The sequence below is a fragment of the Orcinus orca genome, chromosome 12 (assembly GCF_937001465.1).
Source record: "Orcinus orca chromosome 12, mOrcOrc1.1, whole genome shotgun sequence".
NCBI classification, from domain to species: Eukaryota; Metazoa; Chordata; class Mammalia; order Artiodactyla; family Delphinidae; genus Orcinus; species Orcinus orca.
In genome coordinates this window covers 33,759,203-33,779,543 of record NC_064570.1, presented here as the reverse complement: position 1 = coordinate 33,779,543, position 20,341 = coordinate 33,759,203, and the positions used below count along the sequence as shown (strand labels likewise).

At 36.1% G+C, this 20,341-nt stretch overlaps 1 protein-coding gene across 8 annotated transcripts in view; it reads right to left on the bottom strand.

The window, feature by feature from the left end:
* Nucleotides 1-20,341, bottom strand: part of PTPRK (protein tyrosine phosphatase receptor type K) — a 566,839-nt gene that overhangs the window by 117,853 nt on the left and 428,645 nt on the right. The gene's annotated exons all lie outside the window — the stretch shown is intronic.

Genomic DNA, 20,341 nt, shown 5'->3' with positions numbered 1-20,341 from the left:
AACACTGAGCATGACATAGCATGTGTAAACCTAGGAAAATCTGGAAGTCATCGTTTATTCTCATTTTCTTTATTACTCATGATCTTATTCTTAAAGGTTTCTGTTAGGGCTATGATTTACCAATGGGAAGAGAAATGGGAAGTAAAATGTCCACAATCCATAGTACTCAGGAACATGGCAGAAAAATAAAAACTTGAAAATGTGGCCACAATGCTTTTATAGTTGTTTCTGTTGTTACTGCCCTATTCCCCATCTTTCTTCGGTCATTATTGAGCAAGTGAATTAGCTAATACATCATAATGGATAAGAGTCAACATGTTCTGCTCTCTGATTTGTCATGTCACCAAGCTATGCTGTATACTAATTAGTCTAATCGTAACACTAAACTACCACTTACAAAAATGATGCAGATATTAATTAACATTTATTATTTCAGTAATGATGTTGTTCATCAAAGCAGAAAAATATCTGAGAAAAATTGCAAGAACACATGTGGATATTCACATTGTCATCTATCCTTCTTGATCTCTTTTTGTCTTTCTCTAGGAACTGCTCAGGTCTGACAATCCATCCAGTGTCACCGAAACCAAACTGGGAAGTGAATTTCCATTCAACTGGAAAATGCTGGCAGAACTAAACACTCTGAAGACTGGAATCCATCCATCACTGCTTCCCAAGTGTATACTTTTCTCATGCAAGACTAACTTTAATCATCTAACTTAATCAAAATAATTACCCTATGAAAGTCATGGCCATGGCAAAGTCTACACAGTAAACAAACCAATACACAGCAAAACTTTAATACATTGATTTGACAAAGAGATTAAAGTCAAGGTCAAGGTTGAGGCCTTGTTGGTGCCTCCACTAACTCACTAGGGATTGTTAGTGCTCATGAAAAATAGAAATCAGTAGGGAAAAAGTGAAGAAAAATAAGTAATACAAAAAGCCCAATATGGGTGTTTTTATAAATTTTCATTTTTGAGATTAAAATCTTAGTTGTGTAAAAATAATCAGCATGGCACACAGATGGCAAACCCAAATTGGGATTCCAGTTCAATATATTTAATGTGAAATCTGAAGTACACTCTTGTGGCCATTTAATTTAAAACCTCAAAACTATATTAAAAAAAATATATGCAAATTAATCTTTGGTAGAATCCAAAGTTTAGGTTTTAAATTCTGTCTGATCTTCTGATTGTTTACAATAACCAGTCCCCTTATTTTACCACTTTTGTTTCAGTGTTAAGTAGGCTGGAAGAAAGATGTGGTCTTTTAATCATTTAAAAAAATCTCTTTATATGTCTAGCACTATGTTATCATTTTCCCCGCCAGGCACAAGAGTGAGATGATGACATTTTCCTTTCCATCTAGTTAGACTAAAAACACAGTGTTTGGCATCACTGTCCACAAACTGGCCAGGCACTTATAGGCAGGATCATCCAAAAACTTCCCAGATAAATTGTGACTTTGCTGCCTGTTAGGTAGCAATCAGATACAACTGAGTGGCCACATTGCAGTTAGTCCATACGTTGTTCTAAAAGTGTCTAGATTGAGAAATTTCTCCAGAAAATACCTGATGCATATGAATGCAAATATCCCATACAACAATAAGAGAAAACACCAATAAATATTTATCCCTCTGCTTTAATTTTTTTTAGGTCTAGTAGTCATATACCTGTTTTCATACACCCTTCATTTTGAACCTGACATCTTATTCCTTTATAAACTTCTCTTTTTCTGAGTGAACATTCTCTTTCATACATCTTTTCATTTTATACCACTATTCAATTTGCACTTACCCTGCATACTAATACAACTTTAAAAGACTAAGAAAAGCATAAAGAAATTGAAGAAGACACAAATGAAAGATACTCAGCGCTCATGGATTGGAAAAATCAATATTGTTAAAATGGCCATACTACTGAAAGCAATCTACAGATTCAGTGCAATCCCGATCAAAGTTCCAATGGCATTTTTTTGAAGAAATAAAACAAATAATCCTAAAATTTGTATGAAACCACAAAAAAACTCCAAATAGCCAAAGTAATCTTGAGAAAAAAGAACAAAGCTGGAGGCATCACGCTCTCTGATTTCAAACTATATTACAAAGTTAAAATAATTAAAATGATATGATATTTGTACTAAAACAGACACATAGATGAATGGAACAGAATAGAGAGCGCAGAAATAAATGCTCACATATCTGGTCAATTAACTTATAACAAAGGAGTCAAGAATATACAATGGGGAAAGAACTATCTCTTCATTTAATGGTGTTGGGGAAACTGGACAGTCATATGCAAAAGAGTGAAACACAACCACTGTCTTACACCATATACAAAAATTAACTCAAAATGGATTAAAGACCTGAAAGTAAGACCTGAAACCATAAAACTCCTGAAAAAAAAAAAGGTGGTAAGCTCCTTGACACAGGTCTAGGCCATGATTTTTTTGAATCTGACACCAAAAGCAAAGGCAACAAAAGCAAAAATAAATAAGTGGGACTACATCATACTAAAAAGCTTCTGCACAGCAAAGGAAACCATCAACAAAATGAACAGGTAACCTACTGAATGGAAGAAAATATTTGCAAATCATATATCTGATAAGTAGTTAATATCCAAAATATATAAAGAACTCCTACAACTCAATAGCAAAAAAACCCAAACAAGCTGATTAAAAAATGGGCACAAGATCCAAATAGACATTTCCCCAAAGAAGACATACAGATGGTCAACAGGTACATGAAAAGATGTTCAACGTCAGTAATCATCAGGGAAATGCAAACCAAAAGTACAAGATATTGCCTCACACCTCTCAAAATGGCTGTCATCAAAAAGACAAGAAATAATAAGTGTTGGTGAGGATGTGGAGAAAAGGGATCCCTTGTGCACTGTTGGGAATATAAATTGGCGCAGCCACTATGGAAAACAGTATTAAGGTTCCTCAATTAAAAACAGAACTACCATATGATTCAGCAATTCCACTTTGGGGTATTTATCTGCAGAAAATAAAAACACTAACTGAAAAGATATATGCACCCCCATGTTCACTGCAGCACTATTTACAAGGAAACAACACAAGTGTCCATCAAGGGATGAATGAATAAAGAAAATGTGTTTACATATACATATCTATGCATATATACCATGGAGTATTATTAAGCCATGAAAAAGAGCAAAATCTTGACATTTGCAGCAAATGTCTTCCAGGGTATTATGCTAAATGAAATAAATCAGACAGAGAAAGACAATACCATATAATCTCTCTTATGTGTGGGGTCTTAAAAACAAAAACAAAAATTAACCAAAAAAACCAAGATCATAGATCAGTTAGAGAGAACAGATTGGCAGTTGCCAGAAGTAGAGGATGAGGGGTCAGAGAAATAAGTAAAGGGGGTATAATGTATTAAAAAAGAAAATGAAATAAAAATTTAAAAAGAATCTGTTTTACAGATGTATGACACAACTTCATTGGTAGGAGTGGAGGAAAATTTTACCTTAGTAACTTTGGCAATGAGTAGAAACTACAAGACCAATAAAACCCCAAAAAACAGAACAAAAAAAGTGGATATTCATAGGAATGGTTTAAAGTTTACACATGACTTTAGTCATCACAGAGGGACTATATTTCTGAACAGCAAATTTAGAGGCCTCTTTTAAAAAAAAGAAATTAAAAAAGTGTACACATGAATGTGAAAAAAAGTGGAAATGCAAAAGGGTAAGGAAAAAAAACCTACTTAACACTTCATGTACTAAAAGCCTCTACAATTTGCCTGTAAATTACTGACTACATATTTATATTTTCTCCCAAACTAATAATAAAATAATTTTAAAAATTTCTCTATTTATAAAGTTAAATAATTATAAAAATAAATAGAAATTTTCTTCTCCTAGCTAATCTCATTATATCCAATTTCTTTTGCCTTTTGGCTTCCTTTATTCAACCCTTTTATGGAGCACTGAAAATAGGGAATATATGTGCTATTCAATTTCTGCTCAGCTGCTGCAGCTAGCTGACTGCCTATTAGAACTGCTTGACATTCTGAATAGCCCTAGAGCAAGTCAAAGTTTGGAGGAACTTAGTGTTTCTCTAGGCTTGGAAGAGCCAGAAGAGATGTAAATGTGTGCATACTGAGGGACTCGCTGTCGAAAGCAGAAGTAACTCACTACCCCCACTCTTTTTATTCTCATATTTGAAATTAAAAAAAAAAAAAGTAAAATAAAAGCATACCCAGACACTGTGAAAGACACAATAGCTCTACATCCTCAATTATTCATTTTTAAGAGTTGACAAAAGATATATTTATTATGTATTGGTAGTATGTAAAAAAATACATAGAGTTCACTTTGAGTGAGAATTCTGTTTTGGTGTATTTAAATGCTGCTAACTTTGACACTAATATAAATTAGACTTTAAAACTCTAATTTAAAATCTGGAAAAGGTAGCTTTAGAAATCCTATACGTATGTGCATAAACCACAATCATAATATCAGCTGCCCACACTTTATTAACTGGTAAAAAACCAAAGATTTGTGAAAAGAAATAGCTTTTTAATAGGCAAAGAATCTTTCTACAAGGTCAATATGGTATTTAAAATCTATGTTTTTCACAATGGCTTGAAGAAATGCTGCAAAATGAATTGTTATTACTAAAATAGTGACTTAAAATATAATCTTACTGCCATCTAGGGCAATATTCAGAAACCAACATACGACAAAGTAAACACACTCACACACGTATGCAGAAACACATCTGAAGTCAAAATTCAATTATTTTGAGCTCCAAGGCATCTGCAGTAATTCAGAGGAAGTCACTGTCTAATTACAGTTATTTAATTGACATGTGCTCTATTTTTTTCCAGTTTTTATTGAGGTTGGATAGTCTCAGCTGTATTTATATGTATGTTATAATCACATATATGTATCCATGCATGTACATCTATGTATACATTCACATATACATATATAAGCACATACACATACATACACGCATACAATAGGCACTCTGCTATGCAACACCTCTGAAGTCTGTTAGCTCTGACATGGGCTGACCACCACGTATACATACATTTTTAAAAATCAGGATATAAACAGCAGGGACTTGAGACTGTTCTACTACTATGAAATCCATTCAAAGAAAATTCTATCAGAATTCAACAAGAAAATTACCTAAATTCCTCAACCTGATCCATTAGTCTTGTGCCTCACCAATAATTGTGTTGTATTTCTGAGATATGAATGCATAAGTAAAAATTTAAACTTTTAAAATTGGAATAATTAACTTTTGTAGAATAAACGGAAGTAGAAGGATATTGCTCAGGACTCACTATGTTATATAAAGCTGGGCATAAGTGCTGTTTTAAGGATTAAATAATTTAAAGAAATGACCTAGTGTGGTGAATGGCACATAGAGGCGTCACAGTAAACAGTATTTATAACAACATAGGTCACCACAATGATGATAAAACAATGGGGATCACATTCATCAATGCACTACTTGTCAGGTGGTTTGAAATTTACTAAATGTTCTTTCTTCTTCCCAATTTTTTACTTTCCATTTTCAAATTTTTGTTAGGTATTCCATACATGTGTTTATAAAACAGTTCTCTTTCCTTCTGTCTCATTTTGCTTTTCTAGTAAAAGGAAATTTGGGAGAGAAACAAGGAATTGGAAAAAGTTGTGGGGCAAAATTCTGGCAGAAACTTGGGAATAAATATAGCAAGGGAGTGACCTTCATGCAGCAAAGGATCATATTAAAATATTTTGAACAAGTAATCCATCTATTGTGAAGCAAAAATAGATTGCCTATTATATAAAGTGTATGATACCAGACACTGTGGAGGATTCTAAAGTGAATAAAACAATCATAGACCTCAAGGAGCTTAACATTTATTCAGTAAAGATGATAAGCTAAGAAAAAAAATTAAAGCAGTATGATATAAATGGTATATGAATGGAATAAAATACTATAGGAATTCAGGAGAGAGAAACAACTTCCACCTGTCAAATGGAAGAGATATTTGCATTTGGTCTCAACGGGTAAGGCAGGAAGATCTATAGACATAACTTGGATAAATAATAAAAATGCAGAGGAAACAAGATGAATAAATACAAACACAATTGGAAAAAATATGTAATCCCATTTGGTTGCTGTACAAGTTATCTAATAGGAGGTTATATAGGAAAAATTGGTTGGGAAAAGATTGGAAAAACTTTGGATGTCATGATAAGAGGTAACTTGATCTAAGAGCCAATGGAAATTAACTGAGCAGGAAATTAACACAATTAATTAACTACTTTAGAAAAATTAATTTGGAGGTTTTGTCAAGTGTGCAGACACTGGAAGTGGAAAAATCCAAAGATTGCAATGTGTTAGGGGAGAATAAGGGGCCAAGAAGGAGTGTGACTTCAGGAGACAATGGTTTTCTTTATTTTTCTGCCAAAAGTTGATCATTCCACTTCTCCCATTCCATTTTTCCTTTTATTGTTCACCTATTTCCTAGTTGTTACAGTGAGAAAAGCCACATGAAATCAAAAAGAAATAGCAGAAAAGTTACATATCAAATCTATGACCAGTAATATACAATTAGCAGATAAATAAAGAAATAACATATCACTGCCCTTACTTAAATTCTAAACAGATCAAGCATGGGATTTATGCTTGTAATAGTTTTTGTGTCAAATATTTAACACAACTTGATAGGATAAAATGAAGAACTACTTAATAATTCTCTGAAGATTAAGAAAAATTAAGGCAACATGAGTAAACAGGACCTGTTGACTTTGAGTCACCTCTCAACAGCAAGATGATTTAATAAGTGGTTCTAGATAACAGATAAAAGGAAATTCAATTTTGGGCATTTGTTAAACAACACATGACACGACAGGTCAGTATCCAGGTCCTTCTCTAGTGATAATCTCGGTTACTCCGAAAGAGTTGTGAAAACAAAAGCTTTAGCAGCTACAAGAGAATCGAGGGCAGGGATCACATTTCCCTAGAATCAGTTTTTAATGATAAAACTTATTATCCAGCTGTCACTCAGAGAGAAATAGAAGATGTCCCAAAGCTCATGCCAAGAAGAAAAGGAAGATGTTGTCAAAGATGTCACAAACTAAGAACACTGAAGCATGACAGGGAGCTTCTTGCTCCTGGCTGCCTTTTCATCAGAAATCTTAGAAGCTGACTGCAAAGCACAATTTCCATTCCATTTATCAAAACAAACACAAGGAAAGTGAACTTCCTGACTGTTAGAGAAAATATTTGTTGGTGTAAAATAAAAAATAATTGAGATGAAATTTCTGAACAAAGTTGAATTTTTTTTTTTTTAAAAAAAGGAAGAAAACATTGGCATACCTTGGGGGAGGAAAAAACTGAAGTGCTTTGGAAGACATTGTCTTTACTTTTCTCTATTGATGCTTTGTATTTTTATTCTTTTCCTCATGATAATGACTGAGGATAATCAAGGTTTTACACTGCACATCTTTTCAGTCTTAGAGCTTCATTAGTCTTGCCAGAAAGATTTCATCTCTGCTCCCACGGGTCAAATTGAGTTAATGATAAGTTGGTGAGATGACTTGATTAGCACTGTAATATGAGGGAGCCTCAGGTCCAGGAATAACCACAAACCAACTGTCAGCTCTTTTGGCTTTCTGGCTGTGTTGCTGAAATGACATGTTTGCCCTCAGGGGATATAGAATGACAGGGGGTGCATGCCTCACTCAGCTCTCCTGCAGAGTCACAGAAATATTTACCCAGTACCATCAGAACAATACTAAGCACATCATCAAATTAAACCAAAATATGTCATCTTCACTGCTCTCAAGAATCTGACTGAAGTTCGTCAGATAATTCTAATAACATTTGCATACTCTCTACAATAATGCTAAGGAAACTGTTTGATTTTCAAAAGAACTTACTACCAAAGTGACGTGGAAAAAAAAGACAAAAGTAACTATTTTTCCAATAGATAAATCTTATTGAATGTCTTATTAAACCTAATTCTCAAAACATGGGGAGTTGAAAATTTAGGGGCCCTTTAATGTTTCTCACTTAAATTTTTATCTAATAATACCAGACTGTGTTGGAAGAACCATGTAATTACAGTCAATCAATCTACTTCAATTCATCTCTCATACTGCATATTCTGCTTATATGTTATACTTTAAACAATGCAAAAAATAAAACATTTTATATAGCTAACCACCTATACTTGGATAAAACATAAAATAGAAAGAGAAAAGGCATTTAAAAAAATTTATTGAAGGAAAAAAAGAAGAGAATAATCTACCCCTAGTGTAAAAACAAACTTTATTTTTCATAAAAATGTTTAGCAGCAGCATTAATCACATACAAAAACGTACAGTAAGCTGTATATTACCCTAAAAAAGTAATATGGAAAAAACTACTTCATAATATACAGTGTATAAAATAAGATGACTGGAGAGGAGCTGTATACAGCAATGACAAAACTCTAGAGGGAATTTTCAATGCCTTCTCCACCCCGAAAAAGAAGATAAATGACACACTTCTTAGGTTGTACTAAAAAATGAGGTAAATATTTTGTATTCCAAGCAAAGTGGTTGGCCCATAGTATATGCTTGGAAACTTCATTTTCTGAACAATAAAGCAACTAATTTTAATATGTTTTATGTTCAAGAGCTAATGAAAATAGAACTTAAGAACTCAATTCTGTGATGGCTCCAATTCTTCACCTCTCTTTGCATCCACACTGTTGGCCATGTGATATTACAACCCTTCACACCAAAGAAGTGGGGTTTATTTCCCCATCTTTTGATTTGGGGCTTGCCTCATCACTTGCTTTGGTCAACAGGAAGCAAAAGTGGCGGTGTGCTAACTTTCGGCCTGTATCTTAAAAAGTCCTGTGAGCCCCTCTTGCTCTTACACCTCCACCATCACTTCTGGACTAAGAAATGCATGTGGAACAGAGCTGAGTTAGTCACCTCGTCGTGCCAGCAAAGGTCATCTAGACCAGCCAATCGCCAGTCCACCAGCAGATCTGTGATCCAGACAAGATCATCAGAGGCTTTCTGCCACAGATGAGATTTTGTGGTCAGTAATTGTTCAGCATTTTGATATAATCCCTATCCCTAATCTCTTCACTTGGTAAATTACCTTAATATTTTTGTGAAGATTATGTCAGTGATCCCTCCATAGAACAGTACTTTACAGATTTTATTTCGCTAATAATGAGTTGTGCTGAGCCACTACATGCTTATTTAGTATTCTTTTAGTATTAAAGTAAACATTTATTAAGGGCCTGGCATGTGCCAAATATTGTGGCAGTATAAGATTTAAAAAACTACTTTAAATGAATATATTTTTGTCTTTATTTCCTGTATGCTCTTTGAGCGCAGGTTCATTTCTTCACTATGCTCCCACAGATACTAATATATTAAATATTGGACTAATAATTCTATGAGGTATAAGACATGTCAATACTTTATTCTAAGCTATAATAATTAAAGTCGTTTTCTAGCACCCTAATCCATCGCTGCAACACAACATTTATTAAAATATTTTAATATCAATATAAGTTTACAGGTATATATAAAGTGAATCAGCAATATAATCTAAATTTCCTTACTTTTGAGTGGATAGCTCTAACAGAAACATACATTTACATATACATTTTTATCCAAATCCCTCTAATACTACTTAGATGCAGAAACAGTACATGTTTTCCTCAACTACATAACTCCTTTGTAAACACCTTACATCTGTCCTTGAATGAGTCAAGCCAGTCAATTCAAACTCGGAAATTATTATAAAGTATATTAGTAAATGAGAGGTTAGGAGGGCCCATTTTAAGTGAGGCTATCTTATGGCATGAAGACCCGCCAAGACTGCCCAAAATAAACAACAATTACATTATAATGATATTCCAAGTATGTATGGCTCATTTCACTCCCAGCAAAGATTATGATTTTAATACACCAACTTAGGTCCTTCTTTCATTCCTTCTGGAAACTTACAAAATAAACTAATTTGCTTTGGATCACTTTTCTGAAGAAAGATGAGAAAATTTCTAAATTATAATAGAGAAAAGCTAGAGTAATACAAATTTTCAAAGTGATAATGGCTGTTAACACACTTTAACACATCATTTGATTTCATAAAATGAAAGTCTGGTAACATGCTTGCTTCAGGGGAACAGAAAGACAGATAAGGATTGCAGGGGTGATGATTATTTGTCCATTTCCTTTTCTGAAGCCACCATTTATTCTATGCTTTCATGCATGATTAACAGCTTGCAGAACCTTCACATGTAATCAATAGTTGTGAAGTTTTATATCAGGTTTAGAGATTAGACAGCCTTGATTACAAATTTTATCGATTTGTATAGTTTAGCTGCAGAAATCCCTGTACATTTTTCAGAAATTAAATTAAAAGGAGATACATGCTCGACACACACTAGAAATGCCAGTGTGATGATAAGGTGTGACCTCTTTACACTCATTCCTCCAGATGAATAAAACCCTTCTAGTACACTAAAACATGAATCAGCATGTCAACAAGTATCAAGCTGAGATAGTAAGGAGAGTGAAAATGTGACAAAAAGAATTACAAAACCACAAGGAAACCTGCCTAACAATATAATTAATACAGGAGACTTGCAAGAATTAATTGCTTCAGCTCATTTGTAAATTAGGAAACTGACAGAGATAAGAATAATGAACTCCTTAACTTCCACCTGGGACAAACTGAGCCTATATTACAACTGAAGATTCATGATCTCTTTTAAGATAAAGGAACAAGGACAAATTTAATTACTAGAAAAATAAATATAATCATTTTAAAGTTAGCAAATAAACTAGTGAATATAAAATTCACATCCAAATTTGCTTTATGAATATTCCTACCTTAAAAACTTTTAAGGAACTGCTGTATATTTTATGTCCACTATTTGAAGGTCTGAGATTGTCCAGAAAAAAATCAATAAACCTCTATATACTCAACAGATGCCGAGGGGGGGGTGGTGGTGCTAATATTTTCCACAATAAAAATCTTACTTTTTAATATTCTATTACAGATTTCTCAATATTATTTCAAATTTATTCCTTTGTGAAGTATCTTTTATTATTCTAATTGAGTATGTCCCAGATCTGCATTAAGTCCTATATATGATGACACATAAGGCAGAAATAAGTAAAAGTGATTCATCTTGATGGGAATCCTGAAGAATTCCTCTCCTTATATTTGAAAAGTTATTCAACAATTAGTTTTAGAGCACGGACTGCCTTGAGCCAGTCTACATGGTTAGGCAAATGTTTCAGTGTGTTTTATAATGGACTTGAAAAAAATGAAATCCCCTTAAATTGTAAAAATAAAAAAGGAACCTATTTATCACACTTTATGCAAGATAGTTGATGAAGGTATTTTCTATTAAAATTTCCTAATATTTTTAGGGGGAGAACTTCAAGATGACAGAAGAGCAAGATGTGGAGATCTACTTCCACCCCACAAATACATCAGAAATACATCTACATGTGGAACAACCCCTACAGAACACCTACTGAATGCTGGCAGAAGACCTCAGACTTCCCAAAGGCAAGAAACTCCCCCCATACCTGGGTAGGGTAAAAGAAAAAAGAATAAACAGAGACAAAAGAACAGGGACGGGACCTGCACCAGTGGGGCGGAGCTGTGAAGGAGGAAAGGTTGCCACACACTACGAGGGCCCTTCGCGGGTGGAGACTGCAGGTGGCGGAGGCGGGAAGCTTTGGAGACACGGAAGAACGCAGCCACAGGGGTGCAGAGGGCAAAGCGGAGAGATTCCCGCACAGAGGATCAGTGCCGACCAGCACTCACCAGCCCAAGAGGCTTGTCTGCTCACCCGCTGTGTGAGGGCTGGGAGCTGAGGCTCAGGCTTCAGAGGTCAGATCCCAGGGAGAGGACTGGGGTTGGCTGCGTGAACACAGCCTGAACGGGGCGAATGTGCCACAGCTAGCTGGGAGGGGGTCCGGGAAAAAGTCTGGAACTGCCTAAGAGGCAAGAGACCATTGTTTAGGGGTGCGTGAGGAGAGGGGATTCAGAGCGCCGCCTAAACGAGCTCCAGAGACGGGCGCGAGCCGCGGTTATCAGCACGGACCCCAGAGACGGGCATGAGACGCTAAGGCTGCTGGTGCAGCCACCAAGAAGCCTGTGTGCAAGCACAGGTCACTATCCACACCTCCCCTGCTGGGAGCCTGTGCAGCCTGCCACTGCCAGGGTCCCATGATCCAGGGACAACTTCCCTGGGAGAACACACGGTGCACATCAGGCTAGTGCAACGTCAGGCCAGCCTCTGCCGCCACAAGCTTGCCCTGCATTCTGTACCCCTCCCTCCCCCGGGTCTGAGTGAGCCAGAGCCCCCGAATCAGCTGCTCCTTTAACCCCATTCTGCCTGGGCGGGAACAGACACCTTCAGGCAACCTACATGCAGAGGCAGGGCCAAATCCAAAGCTGAACCCCAGGAGATCTGAGAACAAAGAAGAGAAAGGGAAATCTCTCCCAGCAGCCTCAGGAGCAGTGGATTAAATCTCCACAATCAACTTGATGTACCCTGAATCTGTGGAATACATGAATAGACAACGAATCATCCAAAAATTGAAGCGATGGACTTTGAGAGCAACGATATAATTTTTTTTTTCCTTTTTCTCTTTTTATGAGTATGTATGTGTATGCTTCTGTGTGTGATTTTGTCTGTGTAGCTTTGCTTTCACCATGTGTCCTAGGGTTCTGTTGCCTTTTTTCTTCTTTTTTTTAGTGTACTTTTTAGCGCTTCTTATCATTGGTGGAGTTTTTTCGTTTGATTGCTCTCTTCTTTCTTTTTCTTTCTTTTCTTTTTTCTTTTTTTATTACATTAAATTTTTTTTAATTTTTAATAATTTTTTTTTTTTTTTTGGTGGTACGTGGGCCTCTCACTGTTGTGGCCTCTCCCGTTGCAGAGCACAGGCTCCGGACGCGCAGGCTCAGCGGCCATGGCTCACGGGCCCAGCCACTCCGCGGCATGTGGGATCTTCCCGTACCGGGGCACAAACCCGTGTCCCCTGCATCGGCAGGCGGACTCTCAACCACTGAGCCACCACGGAAGCCCCTATTTTTTATTTTAATAACTTTATTTTATTTTTTTGTTTCTTTCTTTTTTTTCAGATAAAATAGACTTTAAAATAAAGACTATTACAAGAGACAAAGAAGGACACTGCATAATGATCAAGGGGTCAATCCAAGAAGAAGATATAACAATTGTAAATATTTATGCAACCAACATAGGAGCACCTCAATACATAAGGCAAATGCTAAGAGCCAAAAAAGGGGAAATTGACAGTAACACAATCATAGAAGGGGACTCTAACACCCCACTTTCACCAATGGACAGATCATCCAAAATGAAAACAAACAAGGAAAAATAAACTTTAAATGATATATTAAACACTATGGACTTAATTGATATTTATAGGACATTCCATCCAAAAACAACATAATACATTTTCTTCTCAAGTGCTCATGGAACAGTCCCCCGGATAGATCATATCTTGGGTCACAAATCAAGCCTTGGTAAATTTAAGAAAATTGAAATCATATCAAGTATCTTTTCCAACCACAACGCTCTGAGGCTAGATATCAATTACAGGAAAAAACCTGTAAAGAATACAACCATATGGAGGCTAAACAATACACTACTTAATAACCTAGAGATCACTGAAGAAATCAAAGAGGAAAACAAAAAATACCTAGAAACAAATGACAATGAAAACATGATGACCCAAAACCTACGGGATTCAGCAAAAGCAGTTCTAACAGAAAGTTTAGAGCAAAACAACTCTAGCTCAAGAAACAAGAAGAATCTCAAATAAACAACCTAACCTTACACCTAAAGCAATTAGAGAAAGAAGAACAACAACAGAAAAATAACCCCAAGGTTAGCGGAAGGAAAGAAATCATAAAAATCAGATCAGAAATAAATGAAAAAGAAATGAAGGAAACAATAGCAAAGATCAATAAAACTAAAAGCTGGTTCTTTGAGAAGATAAACAAAATTGATAAACCATTAGCCAGACTCATCAAAAAAAAAACAGAGAAGACTCAAATCAATAGAATTAGAAATGAAAAAGGAGAAGTAACAACTGACCCTGCGGAAATACAAAGGATCATGAGAGATTACTACAATCAACTATATGCCAATAAAATGGACAACCTGGAAAAAATGGACAAATTCTTAGAAAAGCACAACCTTCCGAGAACCAGGAAGAAACAGAAAATATGAACAGATCAATCACAAGCACTGAAATTGAGACTGTGATTAAAAATCTTCCAACAAACAAAAGCACAGGACCAGATGGCTTCACAGACAAATTCTATCAACACTTAGGGAAGAGCTAAAACCTATCCTTCTCAAATTCTTCCAAATTATAGCAGAGGGAGGAACACTCCCAAACTCATTCTATGAGGCCACCAGCACCCTGATACCAAAACCAGACAAAGATGTCACAAAGAAAGAAAACTACAGGTCAATATCACTGATGAACATAGATGCAAAAATCCTCAACAAAATACTAGCAAACTGAATCCAACAGCACATTAAAAAGATCATACACCATGATCAAGTGGGGTTTATCCCAGGAATGCAAGGATTCTTCAATATACGCAAATCAATCAATGTGATACACTATATTAACAAATTGAAGGAGAAAAACCATACGATCCTCTCAATAGACGCAGAAAAATCTTTCAACAAAATTCAACACCCATTTCTGATAAAAAATGGTGTTGATAAAGGCCATATATGACAAACCTACAGCCAACATCATTCTCAATGGTGAAAAACTGAAACCATTTCCACTAAGATCAGGAATAAGACAACGTTGCCCACTCTCACCACTATTATTCAACATAGTTTTGTAAGTTTTAGCCACAGCGATCAGAGAAGAAAAAGAAATAAAAGTAATCCAAATCAGAAAACAAGAAGTAAAGCTGTCACTGTTTGACAGGGTACTATACATAGAAAATCCTAAAGACGCTACCAGAAAACTACTAGAGCTAATCAATGAATTTGATAAAGTAGCAGGATACAAAACTAATGCATGGAAATCTCTTGCATTCCTATATACTAATGATGAAAAATCTGAAAGAGAAATTAAGGAAACACTCCCATTTACCATTACAACGGAAAGAATAAAATACCTAGGAATAAACCTACCTAAGGAGACAAAAGACCTGTATGCAGAAAACTATAAGACACTGATGAAAGAAATTAAAGACCATACAAACAGATGGAGAGATATACCATGTTCTTGGATTGGAAGAATCAACATTGTGAAAATGACTCTACTACCCAAAGCAATCTACAGATTCAATGCAATCCCCTACTAACTACCGATGGCATTTTTCACAGAACTAGAACAAAAAATTTCACAATTTGTATGGAAACTAAAAGTCCCCGAATCAAGACCCCGAATCATTGCCAAAGCAATCTTGAGAAAGAAAAACAGAGCTGGAGGAATCAGGCTCCCAGACTTCAGACTATACTACAAAGCTACAGTAATCAGGACACTATGGTACTGGTACAAAAAGAGAAATATAGATCAATGGAACAGGATAGAAAGCACAGAGATAAACCCATGCACATATGGTCACCATATTTTTGATAAAGGAGGCAAGAATATACAATGGAGAAAAGACAGCCCCTTCAATAAGTGATGCTGGGAAAACTGGACAGCTACATGTAAAAGAATGAAATTAGAACACCCCCTAACACCATACACAAAAATAAACTCAAAATGTCTTGAAGACCTAAATGTAAGGTCAGAGACTATAAAACTCTTAGAGTAAAACATAGGCAGAACAGTCTGCGACATAGATCACAGCATGATCCTTTTTGACCCACCTCCTAGAGAAATGGAAATAAAACGAAAATAAAGAAATGGGACATAATGAAACTTAAAAGCTTTTGCACAGCAAAGGAAACCATAAACAAGAACAAAAGACAACCCTCAGAATGGGAGAAAATATTTGCAAATGAAGCAACTGACAAAGGATTAATCTCTAAAATTTACAAGCAGCTCATGCAGCTCAATATCAAAAAAACAAACAACCCTATCCAAGAAAGGGCAGAAGTCCTAAATAGACATTTCTCCAAAGAAGATATACAGATTGCCAACAAACACATGAAAGAATGCTCAACATCATTAATCATTAGAGAAATGCAAATCAAAACTACAATGGGGTATCACCTCACACCAGTCAGAATGGCTGTAATAAAAAAATCTACAAACAATAAATGCTGGAGAGTGTGTGAGGAAAGGGAATCCTCTTGCACTGTTGTTGGGAAGGTAAATTGATACAGCCACTATGAAGAACAGTATGGAGGTTCATTCAAAAACTAAAAATAGAACTACCATACGACCCAGCAATCCCACTAGTGGGAATATACCGTGAGAAAACCATAATTCAAAAAGAGTCATGCACCACAATGTTCATAGCAGCTCTATTTACAATAGCCACGACATGGAAGCTACCTAAGTGTCCATCGACAGATGAATGGATAAAGAAGATGTGGCACATATATACAATGGAATATTACTCAGCCATAAAAAGAAACGAAATTGAGTTATTTGTAGTGAGGTGGATGGACCTAGAGTCTGTCATACAGAGTGAAGTAGGTCAGAAAGAGAAAAATGAATACCATATGCTAACACATATATATGGAATTTTAAAAAAATGGTTATGAAGGACCTATGGGCAGGACAGGAATAAAGACGCAGAGGTAGAGAATGGACTTGAAGACACGGGGAGGGGGAAAGGTAAGCTGGGACGAAGTGTGAGAGTGGCATGGACATATATACACTATCAAATGTGAAATAGATAGCTAGTGGGAAGCAGCCACATAGCAGAGGGAGATCAGCTCGGTGCTTTGTGACCACCTAGAGGGGTGGGATAGGGAGGTTGGGAGGGAGATGTAAGAAGGAGGAGATATGGGGATATATGTATATGTGTAGCTGATTCACTTTGTTATAAAACAGATACTAACACACCATTGTAAAGCAATTATACTCCAGTAAAGATGTAAAAATAAATAAATAAAGAATAAAATAAAATTTACTAATATTTTTAAATGATTCCACAGAATATCATAAAACGGTGACAATACATAGAAACAACAACCTGGGAGATTGCTTTCTTTTGTTTCCACAAATAAGTCCTAGTAATGCTAAATTTAGAAGTATTATGAAAGTTCCTAATTTCTAGACATTCACAAACTGTAAGTGAAAGAGAAACTGTGTAAAAGTGTAAAAGCCCTGAAGAATTATTTTTATGTTTTTCTGTGCATATGCTACTTTAGTCATCATATTCTTTCCATATCCCAATCCATGTGACCTGTTCCAAACCATCTCTTGGTGGCTCTGAATTTCAATTGCCTGTAGATTTCCACCTGGATGCTCACATACAATACCTTTAAAACAAGATTTATCATCTTCTTTTCATGAGTGCCTCATTCTAACCTCCCTGCTTCTATTTAACGCTTTAGTTCCTAGACTAAAACCTTGACCATATCATTGACTCCTCTGTTCCTCACATAGCCCCTCATAAATTACCACATCTATTTACTACATCATTTTGTAAGACCCATGGCATTTCTCAGTCCCTCTCTTTAACCCAGGGCCTGAAATTCTTGTTACTACCAAGACTTCCCAGTGCCTTCCTCACCCAGATCTTCCAAAGTGTATTTCTAATTACATAACTTGTCCATTCAAACCATTGTTGGAGGTTTCCTAGGTAGGCTAAACAAACAGAGTTTTAAAAAAACAAAACAAAACAAAAAGCGAACAACCCAAAGCCCCCAAAAACTTGGTGTATAACCCAAGGATCTCTTAATACAAAGTACATAGAAGTATTCCCTAATACAACTTTATATCATATACTTTTCCCAATGCCCTGCACTGTAGCCAGTCAACTCATCAGGTACCAAAGCTAGTACAGAGCTGCCCAACATACGTACTATTGTCCATTTCATTCCATCTATTTAGAATATCTTCCTTTTTTAGATCTTCCTATTGAAGTAGTTCAACATCCAGTTAGAAATATACTATCTTCCCAGTGCAAGTTTGCCTGACAAAGTGATAAATGATCTTTAATTCTCAGAAACTTTTACCTGTACCTGTATTAAGGCATTTAATGCATAATATCTTCCATTCATTCTGTGTGTCTGTGTGTTCAGGTTTCCTATATTAATATGGAAACTTGAAATCAGAAACTATGCCCTATATAGAAATAAATAGTACATATAAAATGGGCCTTGAAGAAATAGTGCTAAATAAATGTTAAAATAATTAATCAGCTAATACATTTGCCATATAGAGTCAATTTTTAAAACATAGAATAAACTCTAAAATCAGCTCTTACTAGAGTAATTAACTTTAACAAATATTTAGCAAGTAAATACAAATGGGCCAGACTAGTTCCTTAGGATAAAAAAATAATTAAGGCATGACTCCTTTCCCTGTACAACTCACAATGTGGTGAGGTACAGGTCCACAGGCAGGTAAGCCGTATCTTAATGTGGTAAGAATAAAACACTATTGGACCAAAGAGGTAAATGAAACTGTACAACTTCAACGACAGGAACAATCAGTTGTTTCACCATAGCAGTAACAGTCAAGCTCTTTTATGGATAACTAGATATTTTCATTGTGAAGGGAGTGGATATGAAGGGCCTTCAGGAAAAAAAAAAAAAAAACAAATGAACAAAAATAATTACAGGTTGCAGAGAATCCTGGCTGCCATTTTGGACAGAGAAGAACTTCCATCCACATACTTTCAGTATTTCTCCATCACTGTATTCATTCATGTAGGGAGAAGCAAAGTGTGTATGGGAAAGATAAACGCTTTTGAATATTAATCTCCAGGTGACTCTCTCCCTGAATTCCAGATTCATATATCCAATTACCTTCCAAACATCTCAGCTGAGTGGTCTAATGGGCATCTCAAACAACATCTGCAAAACTGAGCTACTGCTATACTACAGCCTATTTATCATTAAACAATTTATGCAAGTCTTCTCCATCTCAGTAAAATAACTCCATATTCTAGGTATCCAGGCCAAAAACCTTGGAGTCCTCCTAAGGCCTTCTTTCACCTTATACTTTACACCCATTTCATCATCAATTCCATTCCTACTCTCTGCAACATAATTTTAGCATCTGACCACTTACGGTTATTTCCACCACTGTTACTTCTTTGATCTTAGCCACTATCAGCTGGGGCTGCAATCAGTGAAACTGAATCTAGACTAAACTGGAATGAACTCCTACTTCTTCTTTTGCTCCTCTTTCACACAGTTGTCGGAGGGATCCTGAAAATCCTCCAGTGATACCCACCTAAGTCAGAGTAAGAGTGAAAGTCAGTCACCACAGTGGGCTTCTGGGTGCTGCACATTCTCCTACCCAGCCCACCCCCAACCTTGCTCCCAGTCTGGCCTCATCTCCTACTACTCTTGGTCTAATCTACACAGTAGACTCCACTTAAACATGTCAGGCACATTTTTTGTCTCTGGCAGGGCCTTTGCACTTCCTCTTCTCTTTGCCTAGAACGTTCTCCCAGATAGCCATTTGTCTCACTCCATCTCCTGCTACGGGGCTTTATTCAAAGGTCACATCAGTGAAGCTTTCCTTGATCATATTATTTAAAATCCAGTGTCTGTTTACTGCTTCATTTTTCTCCCTAGTACTTACTGCCATCTAATATCATTTATATTTTAGTTTGTTTTTTTTTTGCGGTACGCGGGCCTCTCACTGTTGTGGTCTCTCCCGTTGCGGACCACAGGCTCCGGACGCGCAGGCTGAGCGGCCATGGCTCACGGGCCTAGCCGCTCTGCGGCATGTGGGATCTTCCCGGACCGGGGCACGAACCCGTGTCCCCTGCATCGGCAGGCGGACTCTCGACCACTGTGCCACCAGGGAAGCCCCTATATTTTACTTTTATTATTTCCTGCTTTGTCATACTGAAATGCTTGGTACATAATCACTATTCAATAAATATTTGGGCTGATGAATGAATGAATGATGAATTAATAGATCTTTGTATCTTCTGCAGTCAGTAAGTTCCTGACACATAATAAATGAGCTACATATTTTGGCTGATTGAAGCTAACTTTTAATAACAGAAAAGCCACATTTAAAATTCTACATCTGAATTTAGCTATAAAATGAAATGTAAACTACTGACCACATGCATCCTCTAGAAATAGCCTTAACATGTTTTCATGCTTAAGAAGCAAAGTAAAGATTTCAATTTGAATAATAAAAACGTCAAATTACTGGGAGAAATCAAGTGACAGGAG